The 15,842-nt window shown below is 47.6% G+C and overlaps 1 protein-coding gene across 3 annotated transcripts in view; it reads left to right on the top strand.

Moving 5' to 3' along the window:
* The window catches only part of LOC119159498 (uncharacterized), a 163,198-nt gene that overhangs the window by 16,931 nt on the left and 130,425 nt on the right, over positions 1-15,842 (top strand). Inside the window, exon 1 of one of the 3 annotated variants that reach the window (XM_075891642.1) lies at positions 12,958-13,109. The exons of the other annotated variants lie outside the window; for them this stretch is intronic. The gene's annotated coding sequence lies outside the window, so the exon portion shown is untranslated. Of the gene's footprint in view, positions 1-12,957; positions 13,110-15,842 lie in introns of those variants that run through there. 3 annotated transcript variants of the gene reach the window in all.

Genomic DNA, 15,842 nt, shown 5'->3' on the forward strand with positions numbered 1-15,842 from the left:
TAGCTGTGAACCGCCCGGTCAGAGAACTAAGCGTGCTCGTATGTCAAATTTTGGAGTAAAGGCTGCCAACGCAACAGTAGTACGTTATGAACTCTACCGGCTCAATTAGCGGAGCTCTCAGTGTGAGGACTATAGGCACATCGATCCACAGATGAAAAAGCAACCATACGAACGTCCGTGCTTGATATGCCCAATGCGCTTAAAAGCGGAGATCAAGAAATGAAAAGACAATAATACCATGATTGAACCTAGTTTTTGCTTTGTCTATAAAGAAAAAGGTTCGAGAAAAAAATATACTGTTTACATATGTCAGAATATCCCAAAGGTGAGCTGATGAGGCCTTGTTAATTTCGGTGGTTTAGTCCCACGTAGACGCGTTATCATCGATATTTCATTTGAACTATTTACAATATTGCTATTACAATATTTACAATATATACTTCATTCGTGCTATCACTTCCAAATACGAGACTATATGCCTAAGTTGTCAACCTCGCAACTTTGCAATCGGCCATGGTTATAATTTGCACCTAAAGGAAATGCAGCTCATGTTCCCCTTTTTTACAAGTACGACTAAAGCATGGAGTTCGTGACAGATCAGGTGATGTGTCTGTTCGGGATAAACTCGCAAGTCACTAGACTTTTTTTCTGACGTATACAGCTTACACGCCAATACAGCGCTGGTATACTTGAGCTTGAAGTAAACGAGAAATTGGACGCGCTTGAAAAGCGAAACAACAACAAATCAAAGGGTGTATGTGCCTTTGAACAAGCGTTGCACTTTTAAACAACATGGCGAAATCGCCTTTAATGTTCATATTGATCGGTATGTCTTATACGCCTACGTCAGCAGCTACGCATTTGACTCCGTCGATCTGCTTCGCGGTCTCGTTATCCAATCACGCACGGCGGGCGGCATTTAGGAGAGGGCGTCATCATTTCTAAACGTGACGTAAAAGTGGTCACGAGCGAACCACAGTCGTGCACTTCGCGTGCCGAGAAAGGAAACGCTCCCCGCGAGGAACTTCGCTACTTCACGTTGCTCTTGCCGGTTCCCTTCGTTTCATTCTTTTTTTTTTATTCAGTCAACGCGCACGTGGTTATCGTGTGAGCTGAGGCCTTTGCCGTGCATATTGTTAGGACCGGCGCCAGGTCTGACAATGGATCGGCGTTCCTTTTGATGTTCCTTTTGAGTCGCCAAACGGGTTGGCGGCCTGTGTCCGCCATGTATTGTTCCCACCTGGCCGGAGGGTGCGGCGTCCTGCCGCCGCGGCGCCGTGAGCAGTTCGGGAGACCACCGGTGCAGCTTCTTCTTTGGAAGATGACGGCGGCGGCGGCGGCCGGGAATCGTCCCGCTAATTGAACGAGTCGTTCGGCACCCTTTGAAGCTTGTTTACGGCGGCCCTTTCGATGGATGCAGTCATCAACTCCAGACCCCTCGCCCAGCGACACACCTTGACGGGGGGGGAGCCGCGTTCGTGCCACATGGCCGTGCGGTGACCACGCTTCAGTTTTGAACGTTCGCGTGGACCGTGCGTGCTCGTCACCCTCGCGGGTAATGTGTGGTCCGTGATTGGACGGTGCCATCTGTACGCGGTCCCCGATCTAGGGATCTGGGGAGGACAGACCCTTTATAATGAGCCCCCACGGCTCATTCGGTGTGCTTTTTCGAGTGGAGAGCTCGCCATGTACGAAGAACGCCACTATATATCTAAACTTTCTTATTGACCTCTCTCTAATGTAAATAAACGTCTGTTCTCTGTTTTCCCATATAAGCATTGCTTCTCGCTATAAGGGACGAGTCCGATGGGAGCCAGCTACCAACGACGAGACCCACAGGACCCAGACCACAACAACTGGATGGCAGCGGTGGGATCGAGCTCATCGACCAGGAGGCAATGCTGAGACCTGCTGTCTGGAGGACCTAGAGTCGGACAAAACTGCTTCGTGGCATCTCTGACAACACGGGAAGGAACGCGTCCGAATTCATGACTGCATAGGGTGAGTGCACTGCTTTTCTTTGCTGAGATATCACCAGGCTTTGCGTAGGATTGTAAACAAAGCAGTGATTTGGTAACGGTTGACGGAAGTATTGATAGTACGTCAAAGTTGTTTAGTTAAAAGAGTTAGCAGCACCAAGGACCGCCATGAATTTGAAGGGACTAAAAAAGCCAGAGTTGTTAGAGTTGGCCCGAGAGCTGGGCCAGGTAATTGCCGAGACGAAAAGAAAGCAGGAGATCATTGACGCCATCGAGAAGATCGGGGCAGATGACGATGAGCTGAGCGAATGCTTGGAGGCTATTACGCAAAGGAAAGAGGAGCAGAGGCTCCGTGAGGAAAAAGAGGAGCAGAGGCTCCGGGAGGAAAAAGAGGAACAGAGACGTCGTGAGGAGAAAGAGGAAAGAGAACGTATCGATCGTATGGAAATGAAACGCCTAGAAATTGAACTAGCAAAGGCTCAATCAATGAACGGAGCTAGCGCAGTGGCACGAGAAAGAGAGCGCCGAATGACAGATTTGATGCCATCCTACGCGGTAGGAGGGGACATGGGTCTTTTTCTGGTGCACTTTGAGCGCACGTGCGAGAGGGAAAATTTTGCTAAAAACACGTGGCCCCAGCGCTTGCTTACGCTGCTGCCGTGTGAAGTAGCTGACATTATAGCCCGTATGGGTAAAGAAGACGCAGACGACTATGACAGAGTCAAAGCGAGTCTGCTCAAAAAGTACAGACTGTCAGCGGAGGCGTTCAGGCGAAAATTTCGTGAGATCGAGAAAGCCAAAGACGAGTCATACCCAGAGTTTGCGTACACCTTAAAGGTAAATCTGGAGGAATGGCTTAGAGAGGAGGGTGCGCTTGGCGACGCGGAAAAGACTCTGCAGTGTTTTGCGTTGGAACAATTCTTTCGGCGTCTACCTGAAAACATTAGGTACTGGGTTCAGGATAGACAAGGAGTAGATACTATCACGAGAGCGGCAGAGCTCGCAGAGGAGTACGTAAATCGCCGTGCCCTCGAAGGCAAGGATGTCCCTAGGAGGGAGATTAGTAAATATCGGGCCGACAAGCCTCCGCGATGGACAAAGTCGGGTCGGTATATGCCGAAGGAGGGTTTAGACTCCAAAGGAAGCGGTGATGAGAAAAACAAGAGAAAGGAAGAAGCACCCGAGAAAAGGGCGGAAGGGCAACAGAAAAAGGCGTTCGAGGCCAAGAAGCCGATAGTTTGCTATAACTGCCAACAGACGGGGCATATTTCTTTGGGTTGTAAGAACCCGAAAGTTGTGTTAATGTCACTCTGTAGTAATGACGAAAACATGAAATTGCTAGAACCATACATCCGAGACCTAGTCGTGAATGGCCAACCGTGCCGCGTGCTCCGCGATTCGGCCGCCACTATGGATGTAGTGCACCCGTCCTATGTCGAGGAGAGTCAGTTTACAGGAGAATGCGCGTGGATAAGACAAGCAGTAGAGACAAACAGTGCATGTCTCCCAGTAGCAAGAGTCCGCATCGAAGGCCCTTTCGGTGTTCTAGACACTGAAGCTGCCGTTTCGGCACATCTCCCAGTGCAATACCCGTATTTGTTCTCAAATAAATCAGAGTACTTGCTGCGACAAAAAGGAATTGGGTTCAGTGAGGGTATCGTACAGGCCTTAACTCGATCCAAAGCAAGGGAGCTCGCCGCTCAGACAGTTTGTAAAGATCCGGTGGCAGACGAAACAGCTTCAGCGGCAGAGCCTTCTTTACCTGGCACGAAACTGGACCGCCCTATAATGGAGCCTCAAAACACAATATCTAAAGAAAGATGTAAGAAACCGGATGAATCCGAGGCATCTCGAGAAGTAGAATGCACTATAAAGCTGTTCAATGTAAGTCCTACAGAACTGATAGTGGAACAGGAAAATGACTCCACTCTCCGTAACTTAACGCCAGACGCGAAGGAAGGGGTGGCTAAGCAAAACATTCAGTTCACCAAGAAGGGGGGCGTCTTGTACAGAAAGTACACGAGTCGAAAAGGAGTTCGGTTTAATCAGCTAGTCGTACCGTATCCTTTCCGCAAGGAGCTGCTGCACCTGGTCCACGGAGGTTTGTGGTCAGGGCATCTCGGCATCAAAAAAACAAAAGAATGTTTGTTACGGGAGTTTTACTGGCCCGGCTGCTTTCGGGAGGTGGAGGCATTTGTAAGAAGCTGCGACACGTGCCAACGCGTTGGCAAGCCAGGGGATAAGGCTAAAGCACCTATGAAGCTGGTCCCCATTATCACAGAACCGTTTCGCAGGCTAGTTATAGACACAGTGGGTCCACTTCCTGTAACGCAGTCCGGGTACCGGCACATACTCACAGTGCTCTGCCCGGCCACGAAATTCCCGGAAGCAGTACCGTTAAAGGAGCTCAGCTCGGAGGAGGTAGTTAAAGCGCTTTTATCTATCTTTGCACGTGTAGGCTTCCCCGCAGAAATTCAGTCCGACCAGGGATCTGTTTTTACAAGTGCACTAACCTCGACATTTCTAGAAAAGTGTGGCGTTAAAATCATCCACAGTTCAGTGTACCACCCTCAGTCAAATGCTGTAGAAAAGGTACATTCAGTCATGAAACGGCTGCTACGCGCCCTTTGTTATGAGCAAAAAGAGGATTGGGAGGCTTGCTTGCCCGCAGCTATGTTCGCGCTTCGGATCGCTCCTCACGAATCAACAGGGTTTTCGCCTGCGGAGCTTGTTTACGGACGTGCTCTTCGCTCCCCACTTCGCATTGTTCGAGAATCTTGGGAGGGCCGGGCGGACGACCCTTCGGTAGTAGCATACGTGCTTGAGCTGTTAGACCGACTTCACGCAGCTCAAGAACTAGCGGAGCAGGAAATGCGCAGAGCTCAAAACAACGCTAAGCGCTATTATGACAAGACAGCCCGGACGCGAAGCTTTCGAGTAGGGGAAAAAGTGATGATACTGAAACCCTCACTGAAGAATAAACTTCAGGTCCAGTGGGAGGGACCTGTTGAGGTAGTTCAGAAATTGTCAGACACAAATTACTTGGTTACTGGACTGGGAAGGCGTAAAACGCAACAGGTGTACCACACTAATCTGCTCAAACCGTACCAGCAGAGGCATGCCGTTGTAAACATGTCGCTCAATCAACCGGAAGAAATGCCTATTGATTTCCCGGAGTTAACAACAGAAAACAAAGACATTGGCGAGACTATTAGTAACCTGGTAGAGCAGGCGGAGTTGGAGCCAGATCAGAAAGCGGAACTGAAGGAACTATTGTTTGACTTTAAAGAAACATTTTCAGACACACCTGGCAGAACCAAAGCCCTAGTTCATGATATTGAGCTGACATCTTCGGAACCAATTCGTTCTAAAGCTTACCGCGTTTCCCCGAGGCAACGGGAAATAATGGCCGCGGAGATAAACCGAATGCTCGAGCTAGGAGTGATCGAGCCAGGAGAGAGTGATTACACCTCGCCTCTGATCTTGGTTGAGGTCCCAGGGAAAGAGCCGCGACCGTGTATTGACTATCGGAGGCTCAACTCGATTACAAAGGACCAAACTTATCCAATTCCGCATATTGAGGAAAGGCTTGAGCAAGTCAGCAGTGCCAATTTCATCTCGACTTTGGATTTAGTCAGGGGATACTGGCAGGTGCCTCTAACTGAAAGGGCTAGTAGGCTTGCGGCGTTTATTTCCCCGATGGGAACATTTCGGCCGAAGGTCCTTAGTTTTGGATTAAAGAATGCCCCTTATTGCTTTTCTGGCCTAATGGACAAAGTGTTACAGGGTATGGAGGACTTTGCCCTCCCGTACCTAGATGATATTGCTATTTTTTCTTCTTCCTGGATAGACCACATGAAACACTTGCGAGCTGTGCTATGTCGTCTGCGTGAGGCCGGCTTAACAGTGAAGGTTGCGAAATGCCAATTGGGGCGCGCTGAGGTAGCTTATCTAGGGCATGTAATAGGCCAAGGCTACCGCCGGCCGTCAGAAGTAAAGCTGGCCGCAATAGACAACTTTCCCCAACCACGAACCAAGAAAGACATTCGGTCGTTTCTTGGATTGGCCGGTTATTATCAAAGGTATATCCCGCGTTACTCTGACATTGCAAGTTCCTTGACAGACGCTCTTAGAAAGACTGAACCCCAGACCGTAAAATGGGATGGGGCCAAGGAACATGCATTTTCTACGCTAAAGAAGGCACTAAAAAGTCAGCCAGTGTTGAGCGCGCCTGACTACTCTAAGCCGTTCATTCTTCAGTGTGACGCCAGCGACCGGGGTATGGGTGTCGTGCTTTGTCAGAGGGGAGAGAACGACCAGGAACACCCTGTACTGTATGCCAGTAGAAAGCTTTCTGTTCGTGAGGAAGCATACAGTGCCTCAGAAAAGGAATGTGCCTGCGTTGTTTGGGCTGTGCAGAAGCTAGCTTGCTACATCGCCGGTTCTAGGTTCACAATAGAGACTGACCACTGTCCCCTCACATGGCTACAGTCCATGTCATCGAAAAACGGCCGTCTTTTGCGCTGGAGCTTAGCTCTTCAACAATACACCTTTGATATCCATTACAAGAAGGGTAAACTCAACAGCAACGCAGATGGTCTGAGTCGTTGTCCCTAGTACCCCGAGGGCTTCAAAACGATTTTCTGCTTTCTATCCTCGATTTGAGGCCCACTAGTTTTCTGTATTTATCCAAACATGTGTCAAGTGTTTTGTTTAATGTCTTCAAAAGTGGCTGATGTGGTGTTGCGACTCGGCGGGGGCCACAGGAATAAAGTTGAGGTAGAAGGAAATGACTTCCACAGGTGAATCTAAGTCTGGTGATTCTGAGTAGGGAATTGCCGTGTGCTTGCTCGTGTGTGGGTGTGCTTTCGGCGCAGTTTCCGCAGTTCCTCATTTGTGGTGGGCGGAAGATATGGTGGAGAGGGGTCACCTCATCCCTGCGAGCAACGCCCTCTTGGTCAATGATCATCGGATCCAGTGTTCGGGACAAAAATAATAGAGGAAGAGCCGACAAGCTGCAATACAGATCCCGCTGCACAGTACCTGCTGGCCACTGCACCTCGGGATCTTCTTTCCCCGGCGGAGAGGCTGTTAGGACCGGCGCCAGGTCTGACAATGGATCGGCGTTCCTTTTGATGTTCCTTTTGAGTCGCCAAACGGGTTGGCGGCCTGTGTCCGCCATGTATTGTTCCCACCTGGCCGGAGGGTGCGGCGTCCTGCCGCCGCGGCGCCGTGAGCAGTTCGGGAGACCACCGGTGCAGCTTCTTCTTTGGAAGATGACGGCGGCGGCGGCGGCCGGGAATCGTCCCGCTAATTGAACGAGTCGTTCGGCACCCTTTGAAGCTTGTTTACGGCGGCCCTTTCGATGGATGCAGTCATCAACTCCAGACCCCTCGCCCAGCGACACACCTTGACGGGGGGGGAGCCGCGTTCGTGCCACATGGCCGTGCGGTGACCACGCTTCAGTTTTGAACGTTCGCGTGGACCGTGCGTGCTCGTCACCCTCGCGGGTAATGTGTGGTCCGTGATTGGACGGTGCCATCTGTACGCGGTCCCCGATCTAGGGATCTGGGGAGGACAGACCCTTTATAATGAGCCCCCACGGCTCATTCGGTGTGCTTTTTCGAGTGGAGAGCTCGCCATGTACGAAGAACGCCACTATATATCTAAACTTTCTTATTGACCTCTCTCTAATGTAAATAAACGTCTGTTCTCTGTTTTCCCATATAAGCATTGCTTCTCGCTATAAGGGACGAGTCCGATGGGAGCCAGCTACCAACGACGAGACCCACAGGACCCAGACCACAACAATATGTGGTGAGTTAGCAGTGTTTTTGTTGGTTCTTGCCTGCTTTTTTTTTCAGGCAAAAGAGGCGAAAGACAATCGCATCCGAATCCGCTCATGCGTTGCCTTTCACCTATCCTTTTTATAGGTCCTCTGCGTGTTACATATAGAGCGTGCGCGCGTTGAAAGAATAATATGCGGAGACAGGGAACTCGCCGCCTCCTCCCCATTTATATCGCTCTTCGTACGGGCGTGCTTCTGTTGCGCGAGTTTATGATACAGCAGGCAGGAAAGTGTTCTTTTCTTTTTTTTCAGCTCCGCATTCGTCTGTCATCCAATACGCGGCCGTCATCATTCCTTCGCACGGATATTGCGTGCAGTTCATACTTTATTGCCCCCTGCAGGCGCGAAGCCTTCCAGCTCTAAAACTCGCACAGTGGCGTGCGAAGCGCGCAGTTCGTAATACCCCCCCCCCCTCAAAAAAAAACGAAAAAAAAAACACGAGCCTGCTCGCTTTTCGTCTCTCTCAACAGTTTTTCTGGAAGGCCCCGCGGCACGTGCCTGCGCAGGCGAAGAACTGTAGCGTGCACGCGGCAGAACTGACTTTAACGCCGGAGTTGCAGTAACCGAAGGGGAGGATATTTATAGACAAGGGAACCGGAGGAGCGCGCGCGCTATCCTTTTTGCTCGCGGGAGTCCGTGCGGTCGCGAATGAGTGCGAGAGACCGCAGATGCGACAGAGGCTAGCAACGCGAGAGACCGGATGCATAGTCGTATATATACGTCGTAGCGTGCCGTATATATGAGCGTGCGCAGCCTGATGATAGCGCTTGGACGAGGGGGGTATCTTGTGTCTCCACCGCCCCCGCGCTGTCTTCGGCGATTAATGCCTCATATCGCGGCCATTTTTTAAGCGTCGCGTCATTCGGGGTCCTCCCTCTGGCTCGATCCTCCCTGACTGCACATATACGCTACTTCTGACTCCTATGAATCTTGTCTTTGTACTTTTTTTTTACTTATCAATATACCGCTCACGCTCTCATTCGTTTGGAGAGGCCTGGTGACCTGGCTGGCCTATCACTCGCCGGTGACTATACGCGGCTTGAAATTGCTTCACTGTAACAGAGTCACGGTCTTTCATAACGTCGCTCCATATTTCAACGCCCATTCTTTGTCTGTGCACTCATTCTACTTGGGGGGGGATGGCTTCTCCGGCTTCGTGTTGTTGTTTTCAAAGTTACTTTGTCGCTGCTCTTCGTCATCTATTCCGTCTATTCTATACTCCCTTTGTACTTAGCTGCTTTTGTGCTCAACGAAACTGATCCTTCGCTCGTACATCTTTGGGGCTTGTCGGTCTCTCCGCTTACTAGGCTTCTCTTCATTTCCCCCTCCTCCTCATCCTCCTATTTCATTGCTCTATTCATTCCTCCTCGTATCTCGTCTTCTCCGTGTTTCTTTAGCAACCCCCCACCCCCTCCCCTGAGTGAGACATTTTCAGCTGACAATGTTAAGCGCAATAGCATATCGTGTTGCAGACGTGCACGGTGGCGCGCCCTTTGTTCTGGCGTCCTACGCACCCTCCCTCGTTCCCTTTTTCCTCGGGTCGGGTCTCGCTCGATCGTTCCATTCGATTAGTGGTGGGGTTCGTGTTACGCGATATAAACATTCCGCAACTGTCCCGTGCTCCTAGCGGCGATACGCGACTCGCTTAGCTATCGCGTTGCAGACTCGAGTTCCGAACAGAAAAATACGTCCGCCTCATATTTCCTGGCGCGGCGGCTGCACTCTCCAGTTGCGTATACTGCATCCATTCCTTTCTCCGCATTCCATCCTCAGATTAGAGGAAGTCCCGGTTATTTTATCTCGTGAAAGTGTAGGAGAACGAACCTATTGTATTTAACAGAGTTCTTGTTACGTAGAACGTTCACTAATGTTCTATAAAAAAAGAACTCAACACTTAATTCTTAGAGGAGCAAGGGCTATTCATGTAACAGAGCTAAACACGACCTCACGCACTTACCTCAGCACCAGAAAGTTCGTTACCGACACTACATGTGCAATAATAATTTGGGGTGTTTAACCTACCCATGACATAGTTAACTTATGAGATGCGCTGTAGTGGAGGACTCCGAGAATTTCGACAACCTGGGGTTCTTTAACGCACACCTAAATCTAAGCACTCGAAACTCAAACATTTTCACCTGCGTCGGAAATGCGACCGCCGCGACCCGGATTCGACCCCGCAACCTTAAGCTCGGCAATCGAACACCATTACGACTAGACCACCGCGGCGACTGTCGCCAACATACTCCATTATTTTCAGTGTGCAAAATGCGGCAGCTCGGCACCTCTTAGCACTTTTTCGGAGTACACGTGACAAAATGGAGGAAGCGACGTGACGTATATACCAAGTTAGCTTAAGATTAATCCAGGCGAGGAAAAGTAAGCGTGTCAAAAAAAAATGAGAAATTCAATCTCTTCTAATCTGAAAGAAGGGATACATACTTAACAGCCAAGTTGTTCTTGGTCGAACATTTCATGTTCGGGATCCGCGGAAACGCTTGCGAGAATCATAATTGGGTATGCGCCACAGACATTGGCTAAGTCCCACTACTTGCCCCTGGTCCACTAAATGTGAAGGCTACAAAAATGTGAGAACTACCAGACAACCATCATCATCACAAACACGCGTGTGCCACAGAAATAGGGTTAACCCCGCCACACACAACTTCCACACTAAGGCAGCCGTTAGCCCGACAAATGGCGTGCGCGTTACCATAGTCACACCACTGTCACGTGATACTTTGCGGTTGCAAAAGCTGGTGGCCACGCTTAACAAAGAGTGCTTAATAAAGGGAAGTGCTTCAACATATACGAAAGACCACGAAGATAATGCCATCAACTTAGTTGTTCCATCGGTGTCCGCGAAGTAGAGCTGGTTGTTTTATTATGTGTTTGTTTTGTAGCCAATGCGTATTAATGAGGAATCAAGGCGACTGCCGAGTGTTTTTTGAAGCGCGCAAAGGTGATTATGGTATATTATGCGGAAGCAGAATGAATTGAAGTTCGAACTACTGTCGGGCAGTCCTGATGTCAGTCATATATACCATAGGCTTACTCACGAATTTAGTAAAGGACGTTACCCAATACAATGTATATAAAAATACTCATCGCAACACTTGAAGTGTAGATGTGTGGTTAATGCAAGGAAGTCTGTTAGTGCGTGAGGCCCAACGTACACGTACTAAGAAAGAAATAAAAAAAGAAGGAAGAAAGAGAAAAGGAAAGGGAGAGAAAGAGATGGAGGAGCAGGATGTGCTAGTAACTAATGCATGAGCGTTCTTCCTCGTGATGTTGCAACAACGGACATGACGGTACGCGACCGAGGGATCGTCTTTCGCATAAGCTTTCTCTTTATATACTCAATCATCTACCCACGAAAGATGGCACAAGGTGTGCCGTGAATAATGTCAGCTGTTATAACTACGTATAGAAGTGTACGCCTACAGAATAAAATTGTTTCTCCCTCTCTCTCTGTCCGCCTATACTAGCCAGTGAAAAGTCACGAAAAGTGAAGGGTTTTCCTGAAGCTATAGGCTTTCGAACCAACTGCATGGTGCTTGCCTGATTCACGCAGTAATTACACACAGTAACTACTGCGTGAAATGAAACATCACTCACTTTGATGTTTTGCTTACGTATATGGTTTTTTGCACGGATTCTTCTAGACTGCACGCACAGGGCAAGGGTCATTCAGCAGGCTAACGAGTTTGTACGAGTCGCTTGAAGTAAGAAAGGAGATGGTTCAGATTCGTCCAATCACGCTTTCGCTTTCTGCGGGGCACGTCTAGACTATACAACTATTTCCTGCGTAATAAAAAGAGGCGATAATGCATCGACATACCGCGCGTTTCTAACTGTTCGTTTAGATGCCGTGGGTATCGTTAGTTGTTGTCTACGAGGTGTTATCACTCTGCAATTAGATTCTCACTGGATAATATGAGCTAGAGGACGCACTTATGTTTCCGAATTCCCTCCTGCTTAATCCAATGCCGAGTTTTGAAGCTATTATGTCGCTCGAGAGCGAGACGCGCCGCTTTGGTGTTCCAATATCATTTTTTTTTCATTATTTCGCAGAAGCAGATGCGCCAGTTGTGCACTCCCTCCCCTGGACCGCATACTTCAGCTGCCATATTTAGAGGCGGCATTTTATTCCAGACATGTACATGCTGGAACGAACTTTTCACGGGTTAACTCTCAAACCTCGACATCTCACCCTCACCCTAGAAAATGGGAGACCTGCACGTCAGCGTGTCTGTACAGAAATATTAAAGGGAGAATACTTAAAAAATAAGCGCGCTGGACGCAGCGAACGTCACAAGACGAACGTGATGGAGGTCTTGTCCGTGCAACGTTGCAGAAGAAGAAAAAAAGACACATACAGAAGGAAGACAGAGACAAAAAGGACACGACAGTGCCTATAGTGTCGCCTTTTCCAATATCTGTTATTCTGCATGCACCGTTTTCCTTATGAAGCCGACGGCAGTGTAATGTGCACAGATAGGGCATCCGCACTGCATTCTCTTTTACTTGCTATAAATTATGGCGAGGCTTTCTCAAGAGAGCTGCAGATGAAACAAGTAATGTAGCCGAGATAAGGAGACTTTCTACATACATACATACATACATACATACATACATACATACATACATACATACATACATACATACATACATACATACATACATACATACATACATACATAAATACATACATACATACATACATACATACATACATACATACATACATACATACATATACTAAAGCAAACTCGTTTAGAAACAGCAGAGGACGAAAAAGGCGCGTAACTGAGCGAATCAAGTCGGGGAAAAAAAGAGGGTACAACCTTGCGTGTCTTCAAAAGCTTCCGCCGCCGCCGCTCTCCATTTTCCACATACATTTTGCGGAGCGTTTTCATCTTTCCCGCCGCTCTGTTACACCTCCGCAGTCCACAAGAGATGGAAGGGAGTCCCAACGCGATCGGGCGCAGCGTAACCGACCGAGCGAGCGTGATGAGTGGACGAGGATAACACGCGTGCCGCGAGGCTTGCGTGGCTGCGGAGCCCGAATGCGCGCCGGTCCTTGGGCGCCACGGAAGTCGGCTGCTTGTCTTTTGGCTACGGCCAAGCTGCCTGCTCCGCTATCGGCGTACGCCACGGGACCCTCTCCTTGTCGTCGATTCGAGATAAATGCGAGCGAACGAGCGACAGCGTCAGTTACCCCGTCCATCATCTCGGTTTCACCGCGGCTGCTCACGGAGACTCGGTCGGGCTTTCGTGTGGTGAGTAGAAGCGGCAAATTTCGCTGTACACGATGCTATATTAGCAAGTGATTGACGCCGCCTTTCTTTTTTTTTCATTAGCAGGTGTGACGCGCTCTCACTTTCCCAACAACTTTAGTTTTACGTTCATGACATCGAATGGCCCTACGTCGCCTACGTACTGTGTGAGTGCATATAGATACGTTTGTTCAGTAGAAGTTCGGGTGTTTTTTTTTGCGCTGTATGTTTAACACAAAGGACAACAAAGTGACACGGCACGCGTGTCACGCGAGTTCCCGCGTATTTTTTAACCATTAAACCTATTACCCGCATGACATATGCATGATCAATTTGCCAAGTAAACTGTGAAACCATGAAGAATCAATTTCGGAAAATGGAAAAAAATACAAACAAATACAAGCGCTTTTTAACGAGGTAGAACGACGCCAAAACTAGCCCGGTCCCATACCCTACAACGCGTTAGTAAATTGATTTGATTGATATGTGGGGTTTCACTTCCCCAAACCTCCATATGATTATGAGAGACGCCGTACTGGAGGGCTCCGGAAATTTCGACCACCTAGGGTTCTTTAACGTGCACGCAAATCTGAGCACATGGACCTACAGCATTTCCACCTCCATCGAAAATGCTGCCGCCGCAGCCGGCAGCGTTAGTGAGTTAATCCAACTTAAATCAGCCAGCGTATTATTGATTTTCATGACTGAAGCCTCGTGATATTCACTATAGTATAGTACAGTACTACGACACGCTTAACCACGATTAAACAGCGCGGATTGCGACGATGGCAACATGGTAATAAATAAGGAAAGCATGGCTATTGCCAGGTGGTGCGCAGAAAGGTGTTGTGATTTTCTTTGTCGCGTAGTATTTCATATTATTTCACAATGCGCAAACGTCCTTTTCCAGTCATCTGTTACACCGTAAGGTATGCCGTACTAATGCTCACATGAACTTAGGACCCTACCTATACCAATTCTTCCCACAAACAGTCATACTACGTACGTGTTGTTTTCAAGCACGCTAGTTTCTTCATGACAAGATATTCGAAATTGATAAAATCGTACACTGACTTTCCTTAGGACAACTATATAGCTTGGGCTGACACAGAAACTTGCCGAAAAAAAGAGGACAGTCAAGCGATTTTGGTGAGAAATGTCCCATATCTATTTCGTTCTTCTACTACAGGCTTCCTTACTCTTATTTATTTATTTATTTATTTATACATACTGCAGCCCCTAATTTGGGGCTATGGCAGGAGTGAGCATTTACAATAACAAACAAACAGGTCAACAGAGCAATAAAACAAAAGAACACTTAACGCAAATCAGCAAGGGCAAGTAAAAAATTTTCCAGCGGAAGGGAGCGAATATCACCGGACAGTTGATTCCACATTTCGGCAGTGAAAGGAAAAAAACTAAATTTGAATGTGTTAGTTCGACAATGGTAAGGCTTGATATTAAGGTGGTGATTACTTCTAGTTGTGGACGGCGAGGCAAATGAGATGTAGGTATTGTGGGACATGCGATAGACCGAGTTAATAAAACAGTAAAGCAGTTTCATAGAATCCTTTAGACGGCGCATGCGTAATGTGGTTAGTTCAAGAGAAGACAGAGCAAGGGAAGGTGAAAAGTAGCGATCATAGCGGTTACAAATAAATCTGATAGCTTTTTTTGAATGGCCTCAATTCTATCGATTTCACCCTGCTTGTGTGGATTCCATACTGGGCATGCGTAGTCAAGTATAGGACGAATCAATGTTTTATACATTAGTAATTTAGTGCTTTTGGGGGATTGGGACAGTGTTCGTCTTAAATAACCTAACTTTTTTAAAGATTTTGTGCAGATAAAGTTAATATGCTGAGACCAAGATAAATTGCTAGAAAGAACAACACCAAGATATTTGTATTCTGTTACTTTTTTTAAGGTGGATCCGTTAAACGAGTACGTGAAGCAGGAAGGGGACTTACTATTCGTGAAAGACATAAGCACAGATTTGTTAAAATTTATGCTCATTTGCCAGGTTGCACACCATTAACAAAATTTAGTAAATGAGTCATTTAGACGATAATGGGCTTTAGGAGAGTTGATAGGTTCATACAAAACACAATCGTTCGCGTACAGACGAATTTTACAGGTGACGTTATGAGGCAAATCGTTTATGTACAGTAGAAACAGTAACGGGCCAAGTACAGAACCTTGTGGAACGCCTGAATTAACACTAACAATGTCGGAGTCAGTTGAGGTATAACAAACGTATTGCGAGCGCTCAGAAAGAAAATTAGAAATCCAGGTAACTAGTTGCGGGTTGTTTAATATGGCATTTAATTTGCATAGTAATTTAGAGTGAAGTACAGTGTCGAATGCTTTCGAAAAGTCGATGAATAGTGCGTCAACCTGATTACCAATGTCCATATTACTAGAAATGTCGTGCACGAATTCGGTTAGCTGCGTAACAGTACTATAACCTCGTCTGAATCCATGTTGGAAGCTAGACAAGAAATTGTTAGATTCGAGAAATGCAATAATATGTTTGTATATAATATGCTCTAATAGCTTGCAGGAATGAGGGGTAAGAGAGATGGGCCTGTAATTGCTGAAAACTTGCTTGTCACCAGATTTATGTAAAGGTACTATTTTGCCATTTTTCCAAGATCTGGGAACGGTTCCAGATTTTACGGATTTATTAAAAATTATTGTAAGGTATTGAGAGGTCCAAAGGGAGTAGCGAACGAG

Source organism: Rhipicephalus microplus, chromosome 1 (genome assembly GCF_043290135.1).
Source record: "Rhipicephalus microplus isolate Deutch F79 chromosome 1, USDA_Rmic, whole genome shotgun sequence".
Taxonomy (NCBI): Eukaryota; Metazoa; Arthropoda; class Arachnida; order Ixodida; family Ixodidae; genus Rhipicephalus; species Rhipicephalus microplus.